Source organism: Sarcophilus harrisii, chromosome 4 (assembly GCF_902635505.1).
Source record: "Sarcophilus harrisii chromosome 4, mSarHar1.11, whole genome shotgun sequence".
NCBI lineage: Eukaryota > Metazoa > Chordata > Mammalia > Dasyuromorphia > Dasyuridae > Sarcophilus > Sarcophilus harrisii.
In genome coordinates, this window is record NC_045429.1 from 121,187,062 (window position 1) to 121,204,592 (window position 17,531).

The 17,531-nt window shown below is 32.5% G+C and overlaps 1 long non-coding RNA gene across 1 annotated transcript in view; it reads right to left on the bottom strand.

Moving 5' to 3' along the window:
* Positions 1-15,712, bottom strand: part of LOC116419121 — a 49,764-nt gene extending 34,052 nt beyond the window's left edge. The window contains exon 1 of the long non-coding RNA XR_004229385.1: positions 15,406-15,712. This is a non-coding gene — a long non-coding RNA (uncharacterized LOC116419121). The remainder of the gene's footprint in view (positions 1-15,405) is intronic.
* Between the last annotated feature and the right edge of the window lie 1,819 nt (positions 15,713-17,531).

Sequence of the window (17,531 nt, forward strand, 5' to 3'; positions counted from 1 at the left end):
ATATAAAGATCTTTTATAATCTCTTTCTGATCAGGTGTTCAATCCCCTTTCCCATCTCTGGGACATGTAGCAATGTTCTTATTGCTACAACAGCCACAGCCCACAGCCAGTCGTACTTTTACCTAGCAGAACTTCCAGTTATTATTCACCCCAGAGTTTTCAGATCTCTCTTTCTGTCTTCCTATGCTGCCCTAGCTTAGAAAAATACCTCACTGTGATTTTTCTTGGCTTTTCCACTTAGAATTCAGTTTAACCTGTTTTTTTTTTTTTAACATTTTGTAGAGAGTATGTTGGGAAAGCTCAACAAAAATTCTAGCTTCACTTCAACATCTTGGTATTGTTCTCCAAATAATAGATATTTCAATAAATCTTTGTTGAATGAATGAGTGAACACTGTGAAAGGAAGAATGGACCAGAGAGCATGCTAATGGACATCCATTGGAGAAAGTCTGATAAAGTATCATATATCTCTATTTACTCTTAATATCTAGTGTAGATTCCTCAATAACTTTAGAATAGGGATATTACAAGGGCAAATGAAAGTGTAAATGATAGCAAGAGATAAGGACTAGATATTAACTGGGGTGGATTTAAGAAAATATCACCCTTCTATGACTACCCAGTTGACTCTTTTCCTTATTTATCTCTACCTTTCATCTTTTTGGAATTATGATTAGAACAAAGAAAGGAAAAATGTTAACTGAACTATATTTAAGTGAATTTTATCACTGTTTGTGTGTAACTCTGAACAAGTCACTTTTCTTAGTAAAACTGAGTAAAAAATTTCAAAGATTAATTAAGATTATTGAAAGTAACCATAAAGTAGAAGTGAACTCAACAAATGCTCAATTATTTCTGTCTCTAGTGGTTTTGTTTCAGTCTTGTTCTGAGAAGATCATACCAAGACCTACCAGAGGACTTGCACATAACCAATGCTTAATAAATGCTGGCTGGTTGATGGAGTTCATCTTCTTTTACTCATACATGAAAACTATATCACCAGTCTTATGGTTTCAAAGTTCACATCCTTTACCAAAGGAATTCATGTTAAAGAAAATATTTATGATTATGAAAAAATTTATGATCATTAAGAGATTAATGTGACATCTCTGCCTTAGTGTATTGATATTTGGTTACTGAAGAGGCCATAGTATCATTCAAATGTTCTTTCTAACATACAAAAAGCCCTGTTTCACACAATATGTGAAGAAGGAAAAGATGAACCACAAAGACATGCCCTTGGCATTGGGCTTGAGTAACAATGAAGCTGCATTGGGTGAGAAATTTGAAGTAGATAGATGGGCTGAAGATATGCTATGAAGATTCACTGAAAAACAAATTTATATAGTGAGGCAGAAGTGTGAGTGATTTGCAAAGAAAGCAGTCTAAGAAGAAGCAGAGCCCAAAAGATGATGAGATTAACACATGCATTGCCAGAGCTGGCTCATGCTTGAGAAGGAAAGTATGGAAGAGAAAGGGTATTAGACTGCCTAGCAAATTAAAGGTCTAAAAACCGTTGTGCTGACTTCAATGCTGTTTGCCTGTGAAACTTGGATATTATACCAATACCATACCAGAAAACTGAATTGCTTTCATTTGAATTGATTTAGGAAGATTCTGAAGATCACTTGGAAAGATAAGGTACCAGAAACGAAAGTCCTTTCCTAAGCTGAAATGCCAAGCATTCAAACTTTATTTCAAAGAGTACCAACTTCAATGGGCTTGCTATTTTATTCATATGCCAAACATACATTTTCTTAAAAGATTATTTTATAGAGATCTAATACAAGGCAAGTAATCACCTGGAGGTCAGTAGAAATGATAAAAGGACATTCAAGGTCTCTCTGAAGAACTTAGGAATCAATTGTGAGATATGGAATACACTAATACAAGACTGCCCAAGACGGTGTGCCTATGCATCTTGGCAGTACAAGACTGCCAAATTGAAAACTGAAATCCAAGGTGAGTGTGGAGACTATAAGAGAGCATTTACTTTCCCTGAATGAATTCAGGTAAGTTTGTCTAGACAAAATACATTCCATACTACTGAAAGAATTAAACCTTTATTTACATCAATCTTTAACATTTAAAAGCACAACTCTCAAAAACCTCATTCAGTAGAGATTTTGCAAGTAATATTAACCCCATTTTATATATGAGGAAACTGAGACTTTTTAAGAGATAAAATGACATTACAGCTGCTGTCTCAAATAGGATTCAAACTCGTATCTCATGAACCTGAAATTCAAGGTGCTTTCTCTTATGTCATGCTGTTTCCCTAGAAATTGAACACACCCAGCATCTTTCAATGCTTTTTGTTTGTTTGTTTGTTTTGATGCAGAGAACAAAAGTAGTCTCTCATTTTTTTGAAATGGGCAAGTATTTTAAAAAGAGGAAAACATCATAACAAGGATTAGGAGTAAAATTTATCAGGAAAAAAAGTATAGCTAGTAATCATTGATCTCAGACAAAGTCAAATTTAAATATTTAATGAAGAGAAATCTGCATTATGTCAGTCATATTGTTTTAGATCCATTTCAACATATCTGTAAATGAGTGTTTATATATAAATATATATGTGTGTGTATGTATATATGTATGCATCTAGGTGTATATATATATATATATATACATATATATATGTATGTATACTCATCTTACCTGTAGTCTGCTTGGGAGAGAAGGGAGAATGAAAAGGAAAAAAAGAATAAAGTAAAAAATGCAGAGAACAAAAGAATAACTTACAAGGAAGCAAAGATGAACAGCCATGAATATAATTTTTTCTGTTATTATATATGTTTTCTTGAAGTGAAAATTTGTTAGATATTTTGAATACTTCCTGATATTCTGCTAGAGACATGGCATTTTTTCCTTTTTTGTCTTTCTTTTTTCTATTTTGTTTTTTATTTCTTATTTTGTATATAGTTTTAAATAAATAAATATTTTTAAAATAAATAAAAAGAGGGAAAGAGTTAATTTTACAAACTATAAAATAGTGTTTGATTTATTCAAATAAAGAATATAAACTTATTTATATTCCTTACAAAATTTTGAAACATACCAATAAAATAATAGTTTGTAATCTTTAAGAAAGAGAAGTAATGCCACTGAGAAGTACTATTAATTTATCAAGAGCAAGTCATCAATATTAATCACATTTTTTAACTAGGTTATTAGACTGATGGATTAGGAAAATGTTGTCAGTTTAAGATTCTTGGATACTATTAAGCCATTTGACAAGATCTCATGATAACTGTGTACAAAATAGAATGGGGTTGTATCAATAATAATACAATAAAGTAGATTCAGAATAAATTGAATGACTAAAATCATTTTATTGTGACTAATTAATTGATATATACCTGGAGATTTCTAGTATAGTGCCATGAAGATTTATCCTTGGCTCAACACATTTTTTGTCAAGCCAGTTAAATTCAACAAACATTTATGACATGAATGAAAATATATATTTTCTGCTAAATCAATTTATGATGACATTCGTGGATGATATTAGTAAGAATAATTAATATCTGTATTAGTTATAATTCAAAAAGGAATCAAAAGGAAATAAATAATATAAATAAAAAGGAAAGAGAAAGAAAGAAAGGAAGGAAGGAAGGAAAGAAGGAAGGAATGTAAAGCACAGCATTTATAAAGTATAGCAATTAAATGTACTAATATAGGACAAATAATGCAAATGTTGTTATGAAAATGACTTCAAAGGTTTTCATGAGCTTTGAACTTAGTAAGCTAATATATGTCATCCAAGAAAAATGCTAATCTATATTAGAATTCATTAATAAAGTCCAGAATGATGAAGTTAAACATCTTGCCATGTTAGAATATACATTATATTCATCTCTTTACATCAAATTTTAAGAAAGATATTGGTAAACTAGAAAGTTTATAAAAGCAGGACAATAATACAGTGAGAGTATTGGAGACTAAGAAGCAGTTGAAGAAGGTGAGGTTTTTTTTGTTGTTTTTTTGTTTTTTTTTTACTGTGGAGAAGAGAAAACTTAAAGGAACATAGGTTATTAAGGTATATTTGACTTTAGTAGCTCAAAACAGTGTAGAAATATCACTAGACCTGGAGTCAAGGACCGAGGTTCAAATTCCACTACTCTTGCTTGTTATCTGAATGACCATAAACAACCTCACTGAGCTTTGGTTTCTTCATTTTTAAATGAGGAGATTAAATTTAATGGCTGTGGATACTTCTCCCAACACCCAAACTATCATTCAATAGAGAAGATGGGTTATATTTAGATTCATACTATACAACTAGGACTAGTGAGTAAACTTTATAGGAAGGCATATTTAGACTTGAGAGAGGGAAACTTTCTATTAACAAGGACTGTTGAAAAGTAAAATGGGATGATTCAAAAGACAGGAAGTTCCCTATCATTCAAGGTCTTAATGCAGAAGCTAGATAACTACTTTTGGGAATATTTTAAAAGAAACTTCTTTTCTTTTTATCCCTATGATTTTATTTCTTTTTTGTTTGGTTGGTTGGTTGGTTTTTTGGTGAACTTTTTTTTATTATAGATTTTTATTTACAAGATATATGCATGGGTAATTTTTCAGCATTGACAATTGCAAGAACTTTTGTTCCAACTTTTCCCCTCCTTCCCCCCACCCCTTCCCCCAAATGGCAGGTTGACCAATGCATGTTGAATATGTTAAAGTATAAGTTAAACAATATATGTATACATGCCCAAACAGTTATTTTGCTGTACAAAAAGAATTGGTCTTTGAAATAGTGTACAATTAGCCTGTGAAGGAAATCAAAAATGCAGGCAGACAAAAATAGAGGAATTGGGAATTCTATGTAGTAGTTCCCTATGATTTTATTTCTTTTAAAATTATGGCTGGCATACAGAATATTAACTATTCTTACTAATTTCATCTGCAGAGTTCTGTCTTCACAAATTAATTTAGCAGGCAGCATATGTTTTAATTCAAATCTTTAATATTGTGGTTTTAAAAAAAAGATGTACAGAACCAAGGATCTTCATGGTATTCCGCTGGAAACATCTAGGTTGACATCAATTAATCACAATTGTTTGATTCATCATTCAACCAATTCTGAATTCAGTTCTTTTCTCTTTGTATCCCCAGAACCTCACACATAAAAGGTGCTCAATATAAGTTTATTTCTTTACGTGCTTAATCATTTAGGCATAGAGTCAAGATGGCCTTTGTGGTACCTTCCAAAATAATATGTTGTGACTTAAGAAATGACATAGGATACTATGTAATTAGATATTTTCAAATGTAATTCAACTAATAAGTGATGCAAGAAGTTATAGAAAAAAAGACAACAATATGAAATAGAAAAGTGAAAGATGACTTCTTGGAAGAGATAGTATCAAAAAGTACCATGAGACAACCACTACAGAGTAATAATTAATGAACATCCCCTGAAATTTACCCCGAACACAAAACAGCAATGGGGCTAAGTGTTAAGAGCATTAAGTATTAGATCCCAGTGCTAATATCTCAATTTTTTTTATTCTTTTACCCTAAATTTTCCTTCATATGTTCCAGAGAAAACAAGCTTTTGGGCAACTTCTTAACTCTTCTCTCATGGAGTGACTTTCCCTTTTGCCAGGCAATCAGCTCTACTCTAGCCCATCTTCTGGAACAATTTCTTTCTGTTTTGAGCTTTGAAGCTGCTTCTTATGCTAGTCACTGGGAAAGCATTGTGTCTTTTCCAGCTGTGTTCCTAATTAACTCACTCAAACTCTTTCTGGCTATGTGACTCAGCATGGCTTCGAATTTTACAACCTGATTTTTTTTAGGCAATGGGTTATTTTGCACCACAACCAAATGTATGTTAAACAAAGTTCAACTTCACATTCCACAATTATAATTTAAACAAACAAAGCATTTTTCACAGCATAAACAAAGAACATACACTAAAGTAAGTCATTCTTGTCACTCTGGACACCTGGATCCCATTTCCAGTATTTGCTCACATTTTGTACAACCAACTTTGCCCCCAAATGGAAGAATTTATATTTTCTTCTTGCCTAGTTTAGGATCATTCCCAGTGTGTTGTATGTTTCTAAATGTACTTGAGGGGAAAAAAAGAGTTTTTTAGAACTTATTACTCCTGGACAATATTTCAAGGCTTTCTATTCATTATTTTTTCCCTCTATTTGCTGTCATAAACCAGATAATCCCTCTTGCTCCAGTATGCAGACAGACCAGTGATCTTATCAATGTAGGTTTTCCCTCCATTCATGTAGAATGCAGTCTGTTCATGCCTATTCATTCTGTGCAACTCTAATCTTATTACTTCCACAAGTATATTAGAGAAGATACATCCTATGTGCTAAGAGCTTTCCAATTTTTCTCTTGATATTGCAAGGATATTAATGAAACGTATGGGCTTTCTGCCCATTATCCCTTACTCCCAGCACGTATATGGCCCATTTTCTATTTCAGGCAAACCTTTGTTTGATGACATCCTTTACTCTGTTTTTTTCTTCCTAATTTGATTTTAATCAAGCCATTTTACCTCCTTGTGTATCTATCATGTATGTCCAATAGGAAAAGTCATCATTATAAGGTGAGCAGGGAAGATTAGATAAGGTAAAACATAATTTGGGCTTAAAAGTATAAGCATGGCAGTTAGATGGTGCAGTGGATAGAACACAAGACCTGGAGTCAGAAAGAGTCTTCCTCCTGAGTTCAAATCTGGCCTCAGACACTAGTGTTATGATTCTGGACAATTCACTTAACCCCTTTTATCTCAGTTTCCTCATCCATAAAATGAGTTGGAGAAAGAAATGGCAAACTACTCCAGCATCTCTGCCAAGAAAATTCCAAATGGGTTCCCAAAGAGTTGGATATGACTGAACAATAAACAAATATACAAAAGTAAAAGTTTGAGTAAGATCTCAACAGGTCAGAGGGTGGTACTGGGTTATAGATATTAGGAACTGGGTAATAAAAGTTCCAGAGGAATGTATCCAGAGGAAATCCAGAGTCCATTTTGGCTATATGGCAACATATATGATGGGGGTTAACCTTCTGCAAGTGTGAAAGGGAAGAATGGCACCAGAATGTGAAGGGTTTTGAATGACATACATAAGAGGCTGACCTTCCTCTATTAATCAGTAGAGGTGATTTGAATACATAACAGAGATGATTGAACAGAAATATATCAAGCAGATATTTATTAATAAGAATGTTTATTTATGGATAAGAAGTGAAGGATGGATTAGAAAAGAAACAGAGTGGAAGCAGAAAGAAGATATTATAGTAGTCCAGACAGGTAGCAAAGAAAGCTGATACTAAAGTGGTAGCTATGGAAACAGAAAGGATGGGACATGCAGGATAGCTATGATAAAGGTAGAAATGCCAATATGAGAAAATAGGAGACATCAAAAATAAAGGAAAATGAGTAAAAAATAACTATTTCTTATTTGTCACTTGGGGTATCCTTGGAAAAGCAAACCCTAAGATTGCCCACTGATCTCTTCTTTATTTCATTGTTTTGGCTTTCTTCCCTCCCTCCTGCCCCCAACTTGTTCTATTTTTTACTTCTTGAGCTGTGCCTACCATTCATTAGTTTATATGTTAAGGGTATTAAGTTCATTGTTTTGTCCTTGACTTGCCTTTTTCCCTAGGATACAGTATGATTTTTGTTGCTGCCTTATTGTATTATTGTTAAGACATTCACTCTGTGAAACATAAGACAAAAAATTACTAAAAAAGATTTGCATGATCTATAGCATTTTTTTTTGCTTAAATCCTAAGTATTTGATGTTAGTCATAAGCTATTCCTTTATCCTAAGGAAGTCCTGGTGACTGGCCCAGATTCACTATAAAACTAGTCATCTTTTAGAAAATAATGGAATTGTATCCCATACACATTTTAATTTTTTTATTTATTTTTCTTTTAATTTATGAAATAAAATGAAATTTCCAAAATATAGAATAAAAGTAGCAAAAAAGATGATTGCACATGAAACTGCAAACTTATATACAATTTGCTAATTCTTTTAAATATATAATAAAGTTATCATTTAACTTCCTTTTTTTCTCCTTTTTTTCTTCCTTTCCATGCCATTCCCTAGAGAGAGCTAGCATTAGACAGAAATATGTATGTATATACATATATAGTTTTATATATTTATGTACATGTGTATATATGTATGTAAAATCACTTTATACATACTTCCATTATCAGTTCTTTCTTTGGATGCAGAGTGTCTTCATTAGTAGGCCCTTCGTAGTTAATCTGGGTTTTTATAATCATCAAAAGAATTTAATCACTCAAAGTTGTTCTTAAAATAATATTACTATTACTGTATACAATATGCACTTATAAATCACTCCAATTCTACTTATGCCTGGAAAAAAAAATAGAGGGTAGACATAACAATTTAAATAACAATAACTCCAACCTTATACTAATTGGCTTTGCCACTAAATAAATAGTAAAGTGACAAGAGATAAGATATGTTCTTCTGTTCTTTCAATGAATCCCAATTCCTTTATGCAACTCATAATGTTAGCATCTATCTTCACCATGTGATTCTAGAATTTCCTCTTCATCAAATCCACAGATAGTTTATTCATTCTGCTTAAGTTAGTGGAGCCGAGAGGGATAGCTTTAGTTGGCTTTCTTAGCTTTCTTGCTCAGCTAATGGAAATCCCCTGCTGTGTTCTCCATGACATCATTGTGTCCTCTCTTGCCCCAAGTTGAAGCAAGGAGAAAGTTATGTAATAGTACAATCACTCTTTAATATAATCACCCCATATATGTGAAAGCCCTTTAAAATATTTTTTTTCTTTCTAATAAATTTTTCTGCCAGATAAATCTTTACCTGTTTTTTTCCCTGCTATGTAAGTATAAATTCTACCTGGTACCTGGCTCCTGAATCCAGACATTGTGAAAAATAAAATGTATTTTCATTTTTTTCTTAAAAATCATATTAGATTCATCATTTCTCTGATATAGAGTATCATCTTTTAAAGGAATCCTAGCCCCTTTTGAGATATAACTGTTTAAAGAAGGATAAACTTTATATATTATGCTATTTATGAACAATTTAAGGTATTTTCAATGGTGATTTTGACAAGAGCAATTTTCATTTTACACCTAATTTTAGAACCTAATCTTATATAAACTTAAATTTGTGAAGCACAGACTCAAGCAAATTTACACAATGATGCTCAGTAAATATTTGTCAAATCAGTGAATGAGCCAGTTTTTATCCATTTAAATTTATTTTGAAGCTATAGAAATCCTATCAACTCCACAAAATTTCATGGAGATCAAATGAGAAAAATTACATCTCAAAAAAGACATTAACTTGTTTTAATATTTCATTTTAACCAAGAGAAATTATATTTTACAAGGTAAAGAACTGAAAAGTAACAGTGGGAATAAACTGTATCCATCATCTCATATGGTTCCATCTAGCCATATCCTTAGGAGTGTCCGGGTCAAAACTAAACATGAGTGGGAAGTGAGTGAGAAATTTCTGCTGGGTTATTACAGTAGAAATATTACCAAAATTAGTGCAACAGGAAGTCAATACCCAAAGATATAATTAGAAATCATTGTCAGTTGAAGCAGGAGACATGATTGGAATTGGGATTGCAATGACAATCCAGCACTTGGCATAATACCTGGTACATGGTGGATACTTAATAAATGTTTATTTATTGATTGACCTAAATAGGTGGGGAATAATACCACTGTCCAAAGTGGAGATCCAGACAAATCCAGTAACATATTCAAAACCAGGAAGACTAGTGAGCTATGAATTACCAGGTTTAACAATCAAGGAATGTGGGTAGAGTGAGGCAATACTACAAAAATGATAATTCTACCTAAATTAATTTTCTTTGTCAGTATCATACTAATTAAACTAACAAAAATTATTTTGTAGAGCTGGAAAAGTCATAACAAAATTCATCTGAAATTATAAAAGGTAAGAATATCAAGGAAATAAATGAAAAAAAATGCAAGGAAGGTGGTTTAAAAGTATCAGATTTTAAACTGTATCACAAAATGGTAATTATCTAAACAATCTGATACTGGCTAAGAAATAGAGAGGTAGATAAGTGAATTAGTTTAAGTATACAAAAACAAAAAGTTTTCAAAAGAAGAAATCAAAGCTACCTATAGTCTTATGAGAAAAAATGCTCTAATTCACTATTAATTAGAAAAATACACATTAAAACAACTCTGAAATACCATCTTCCACCTCTCAGATTGACAAATATGATGGAAAAGGAAAATAACAAATGTAGGGAATGTAGAAAAAACAGTAGAATTGTGAACTAATCCAAACATTCTGGAGAGCAATTTGGTACTAGACCCAAAGGTCTATAAAACTATGCCTACCCTTTCACCCAGAAATACTACCACTAGATCTGTATTCCAAAGAGCTTTTTTTCTTGTTTTATTTTTTTAAAGCTTTTTATTTTCAAAACATATGCATGAATAATTTAACAACATTTGCCCTTGCATAGCCTTGTATTACAAATTTTCCCCTCCTTCCACCTACCCCCTCCCCTAGATGGTAATCAATCCAATAAATGTTATACATGTTAAAATATATGTTAAATCTATTGTGTATAAACATATTTATACAATTCTTATACAATTCTCTTTGCACAAGAAAAATCAGATCAAAAAGGAAAGAAAATGAGTAATAAAACAAAATGCAAATGAACGGCAGCAAAGAATAAAAATGTTATGTTGTGATCCACATTTTGTTCCCACAGTCTCCTCTCTGGGTATAGATGGCTCTCTTCATTGCAAGATCATTGGAACTGGCCTCAATCGTCTCACTGTTGGAAAGAGTCATGTTCATCAGAATTGATTGTTGTACAATATTGATGTTGCCATGTACAACAATCTCCTGGTTCTGCTCATTTCACTTTGCATCAGTTCATGTAAGTCTCTCCAGGTCTCTTTAAAATCATCCTCCTGATCATTTCTTACAAAACAATAATATTCCATAACGTTCTTATACCATAACTTACTCAGTCATGCTCCAGCTGATGGGCATCCATTCACTTTCCAGTTTCTTGCCTCTACGAAAATGGATGCCACAAACATTTTTGCACATGTGAGTACCTTTCCTTCCTTTAAGATCTCTTTAAGATACAAGCCCAATAGAAACACTGCTGGGTCAAAGGGTATGCACAGTTTGATAATCTTTTGAGCATAATTCCATATTGCATTCCAGAATAGTGTCCCAGTTTTCCTACATCCCCTCTTTTCCTGTCATCTTAGCCAATTTCAGAGGTGTATAGTGTCTCAGAGTTGTCTTTATTTGCATTTCTTTGATCAATAGGGATTTGGAGTATCTTTTCATATGATTAGAAATGGTTTTAATTTCTTCATCTGAAAATTGTCTGTTCATATCCTTTGACCATTTATCAATTGGAAAATGGCTTTAATTCTTATAAATTTGAGTCAATTCTCTATATATTTTAGAAATGAAGCCTTTATCAGAACGCTTAAATGTAAAAATGTTTTCCCAATTTATTGCTTCCCTTCTAATCTTGTCTGCATTAGTTTTGTTGGTGCAAATTTGTTTTAACTTAATATAATCAAAATTATCTATTTGGTGTTCAATTATGAATTCCAGTTCTTTGGACATAAATTCTTTCCTTCTCTACATATCTGAGAAATAAACTATCCTATGTTCTTCTAATTTGCTTATAATATCACTCTTTATGTCTAAATCATGATCTCATTTCAACCTTATCTTGGTATGTGGTGTTAGGTGTGGGTCAATACCTAGTTTCTTCCATACTGGTTTCCAATTTTTCCAGCAGTTTTTGTCAAATAGTGAGTTCTTATCCCAGAAGTTGGGGTCTTTGGGTTTGTCAAACACTAGGTTGCTATAGTTATTGACTATTTTGTCCTGTGATCCTAACCTATTCCACTAATCAACTATTTCTTAGCCAGTACTAAATGGTTTTGATGACTGCTGCTTTTAGTTTTAGGTCTGGCACAACTAGGCCACCGTCATTGACATTTATTTTCAGTTGTGGTCTAAGATTGTGATGGAATATTCTTGGACTATAAGAAATGATGAGTAGGATAATTTCAGAAAAAACACAGGAAGATTTAATATGACCTGATGCAAAGAGCATCAGAATCAGGAGCAGAATCAGGAGAGCATTGATTCTGCTCATAGAACATATGTAACAGCAATATTATATAGTGATTCAATTATTTAGTTATTCTCAGTAATACAATGATCAGTAATACAATTCAAAAGGACTCATGATGAAAAATGTTATACATTTCCAGAGAAAGAACTGAAGGAATCTGAATATAGATTAAAGCACACTTTTTTTTTTTTCCTGAGGCAATTGGGTTTAAGTGACTTGCCCAGGGTCACACAGTTAAGAAGTGTTAAGTGTCTGAGGTCAGATTTGAACTCAGGTCTTCCTGACATCAAGGCTGGTGCTCTATTCACTGTGCCACATAGCTGCCCCACAAAGCATAATTTTTGTACTTTTTTTGAATTCTTTTTTTAGTAGATGTTTTCTTTCACAAGATGACTAATATAAAAATATGGTTTGCATGACTACACACATATAATCTATATCAAATTGCTTCCCTTTTCCAGAAAGGGGAAGGATAATGAAAGAAAATGAGAATTTGGAGCTCAAAAATCTTAAAACATGAATGTTAAGATTTGTTTTCACATTTAATTGGAAAACATAAATAAAATATTTTTAAAAAATAAATATAAAAATAATATTTAAAAAAAATAAATAACAAATAAATATTTTAAATAAATATTTTTAAAAAGAACGAAGAGAAGCATACTGCATAGCAATAGGAGCTTGAACTCATTAAATGCTCAATTTGTTATTTCCATTTTCTACTGAAAAATGTGAAGTTTTAAGTTTCATGTCCTAGGTTTTACTGAATTTCCTTCAACTAGATAACTCCCCTTAGTGCAAATGCCCTTTTTGAACTAGCCAGTAAAAGACACACCACCTAATTTAATAAAAATCTATAGATAGCCCCAATGCACTAGTATACTCAATGCCAACTTCTTAAGTTGTGCAAACAAAACAGAAATTATAAGAAGAGGATGACAGGAAAGACCTATAAGAAAATATATATATAGATAGATAGATAGATATTATTAATTTAACATTTGAATCCACTATATCTTTCTCCCAGAAATCCAGGGCATCAATGCAGGCCTATTTGTTCTTTTGTAATTCATTCTAATAACCCAATATAAAAAATGAATGGGTAATTTAATTTGAGTACTCCCTCCAAGATTACTACTGGAGAGAAAATGAGAGCAATAATTAAGAGTCAAATGACCTAAGTGAAGCCAGATATACACTTAAAATCCAATGTGATTTTAGGCAAATCCTTTAACATTTCTAGGACTCAGTTTCCCCTTCTGTAAAATTAAGACCTTGGACATAATTAATTCTAAGATCTCTTCCAAACTAAATCTTCGATTGTAACCAATCTACCCTTTGTTCATCATGTGAAGTCTGTTAAACAATTGAATTCAACTGTCTCCTGTTCTCAATACTTATTTTTTTAATTAATCTGTCTCCATGAACTTCTTGCCTCAAACAACTCTCCTGTAGATAAATTATGCCCATATATGTAAACTTTAATACACTATTAGAAATAAGTGCATTACAGATGTGTAAAACAAAGAAAGTGATACTCAGAGAGGAAAACCATTAATTAATGATTAAGGAAAGTTTTATGGAAAAAGTGATGTTTTAATTGAACTGCAAAGAATAGATAGAAATTCAACAAGTAAAGAATTAGTTAGAGCTGACATTCAAGATTATAGGAAATACCATGAGTTGTGAGCATAGAGCTAGGAAAGTCAAAGATAGGTGTAATATACAGTCATTCAGCTTAACTGAAACTCAAAGTAGGTAAAAGGGCATAATATGAAATTTTGTTGTTGTTGTTCAGTAATTTCAGATTCTTTGTGACCTCATTTGGTATTTTCTTGGCAAAACACTAGAGTGGTTTGCCATTTTCTTCTCAATCTCATTTTATAGATGAGGAAACTGGGGCAGACTGGGTTAAATGATTTGCCCAGAGTTGTACAACTAGAAAGTATCTGAGACCAAATTTGAACACAAGAAGATGAATCTTCTGACTCTAGACACAGCACTCTATCCACTATACCACCAAATAATATTAAATATAATTAAATATTTAGTCTCTTGCCTGATTGTGGAGGGCCTTTAATTGCCAGGCCTTTCTGAATTTTATTCAATAGGTAATAGAAAACCTCTAAAGAATCTTAAGCAGGGGCAGCTAAGTAGCACAGTGGATAAAACACCAGCCCTGAAGTCAGGAGGACCTGAATTCAAATATGGTCTCACACACTTAACACTTCTTAGCTGTGTGACCCTGGGCAAGTCACCTAACCCCAATTATCTCAGAAAGAAAAAAAGAATTTTAAGCAAAGGAATGGCATGGCCATATTTCATTATAAAATAATTTTTCTGGTAATGCTATGAAGGGCAGATTTGAAAGGAGACAGTATAGATATTTGAAGAGAAGTCAGAAAATTATTGGAAAAGTATGCATGGGTAATAATATTCTCAGTGGAAACTGAGCAGAATAGACAGATTTCAGATATGTTATACAGGTGGGATTAATAGGATTCAGCAATTGATTAAACATTACAGGTAGGGAAATAGAAAGAATCAAAAATATCCCCAAAATTGAGATTTAGGTTGGACAATGATACCATATAATGAGGAGAAGCAGATTTAAGGGAAGGTTCATCAGTTCTGTTTTGAACATCCTAAATTTGAGGTACTAGTGGAACACTCAGATTAAGATGTGCCACAGACATTTGAAAATGTGAATCTAGGATTCAGGAAAGAGGCAAGAACCCTTTTAAAGGTAATCTATATGATAAGGGGAGAAAACATAGAATCCACATTGTTTCATCACTAACAGGTCATTCCAAGTTAACTTTATATCTTTTCAGTCAAGCTTACTAAACTGGAAGAAGAATAAGACTATGCTAGGATAGACCATATCTAGAAGTGGAAAAAGTCTTAAAGCTCATTTAATTCAACTTTCTTATTTTACAGATGAGGAAACTGAGGCCCAGGGAACACGAGATTTGATGAAAATATTATTGTTAGTGACAAAGAAAATAGACTGGGAGAATAGAAAGGATTCTGAGCTTAAATTTAGTATGAATTAGAGAGGAGGAGGGCAATGTTCATTGTAGGAGCCATAAAAAAAATGTTGATTGACTAACTAAATGAATGACTATCTGAATTATTTGTTTCTGCTTCTTAGTTTCAAAGTACAAGTTTTCAAATTTTCATTGCATCTAAGCATACATGAAGTACTATTTTAAGACAGCCAAAAGGAATATTTTGTTTTCTTACCTCCCCAGAATCCTGATGTTCTCATGTGTTTTCTCCAGGTAATGTTAACTTCTCATTTCCAAGCACTGGATGGCTCTTCTAAGATAAAGAAAAGGTTCTTTCACACAAGGACACAAATACACATTGAGAATTTCCTTGTATTGCTGAAGTAGCCACAGGCAGAGCTTATAAAACAATAGAGACTGTATTTCTTGAGAACTAAAGCCTATCCTTCAGGGCAGCTGTGAAATTACATGTAATTAATTATAAGACCTTCTTTTGAGTATAAAAGAACAAATATTCCGAATATGTGGGCCTCCAAACACTGGCTGCCAAATGTTCAGTGGTATGAAGAATCTGAACCTTTAGGCCTGAGCTGTTCAACTGAAATCCCCTACTTGGGGCCATCAGTACACAAAGAAGAAAGGGTCCAATTCACTACCACTCAGTCCAGTGTGAAAACTTTTATTGACGTGAATTGGACCCAAATGAATAGCTAAAGCTTCCCAAAATACTAAGGGAACTACTAGATTTGCTAGTTTTACCAACTTCTCAAAGGAGACTTAAAAAATGGCCAAAAATACTTTTGTAGACTACAATACTAGACTAGCAGCAACAACAATAAACAATCCTGTTTCAGTAATATTTTGTTATTTACAAAGCACTTTCTTCACAAAAAAAAATATATATATTTTAAAAAAACATGTATGGTAGGCCATGAAAGTATTATAAACCCCTATTTCATAGGATTCTGCTCCTGCCATTTAAAAACTAGTGAGTATTATTATTTCAACTGATATACCTTCTGAATGTGACCTATCCTTTCTCTCAAAAAAAAATTCAATGAGATGTAGGAAAACGAAAGATTACAGAACATGGGATCCTCTATGATAGCAATACTTTGATTCTTGCTAGATTAGGCAAGAGTTTCCACAGAGAAGTTGTCATGACCACTCAAGGCCTGAACACATTTTTTGAGACTTAACAGGGAGCAGATTAATGACATGCAATTATAACAAATATCCCTGAACAAAAACAAGTAGGGAAAGATTGGAGGGAGTCCCTAACCATGAGGAATAACAGGAGGTCCTGACTGGCCAATAACTGCCAAGAGTCAAGGTGACATTTGAATAACAGCCTAAATGGAGATAACAGAAAAAAATACATTGGTGATGATCTGATACTAGTTAGCTAATAACATAATCACATTTTAACTAGCAATTGATATACAAATAATAATTTAGAATTCATATTATGAAGGTTGTGTCTAGATAGGCAAAATAAAATGGAGTCAATAATTATGGCAACATTCCTATAATTAAGAAGAGCCTGGGATATGAATTGTATATTTTGGTTATTTGCATTGATTAGATATATCTAGGAAAGTCTTCATTTCTGTATTTCAATCCAAATAAGGAGACATAATCTGGGTAAAACATAATTACTTTATGTGAGTTCAATGCTTGTGCATGTGGGCAGTGGAAAGTATTCCTGAACTAGATCTGGAGTCAAAAAGGATATGTTCAAATCCTACTTGAATAAGTCCCCTTTGTAACTTGAGTCAAGTCATTTGACCTCCTTGGACCTCAGTTTCCTTATCTGTCAGATGGGATGGCTGGTTTATATGACCTCTAAAATCAAATCATAGTTCATGTTCTATGACTCTATTGATTAAAAAAGAACATCTATTGAAGTAATAATTATATTATCTAATCTTACCATGAATGTTAGAAATAGAGGGTTCTTTTATTTCAAAAACCAAGTAAATTCAGATGCTTCAGTAAAAATGAATCATTTATAAAAAGACATGTTCTCAAATTGAAACGACTAAAGACAACTTGCTCAGTATGTTTCTGTATGGCTCCCAAACTTTCTTACAAAACCACTAGTGTGGTATAAGAGTATTATGGGTTACATTTGGAAAAAACACATTGGTAATGATCAGATCTTGGCAAAGACTACCCTTGAGACTTTGGCAAGAAGTGTTCTGAACTCATTATGATGACTAAAATAAGAAGGAATATTAATCCAATAATTTGTAGTTCTCTGTTGAAAGAAAAAAGAGAGAGGGAGAGAAGTCTCTAAAAACATTTAGATGGTTTAGAAGATTAGTTATCAACTCTTCACTGAGGATGTCATCTCCCTTT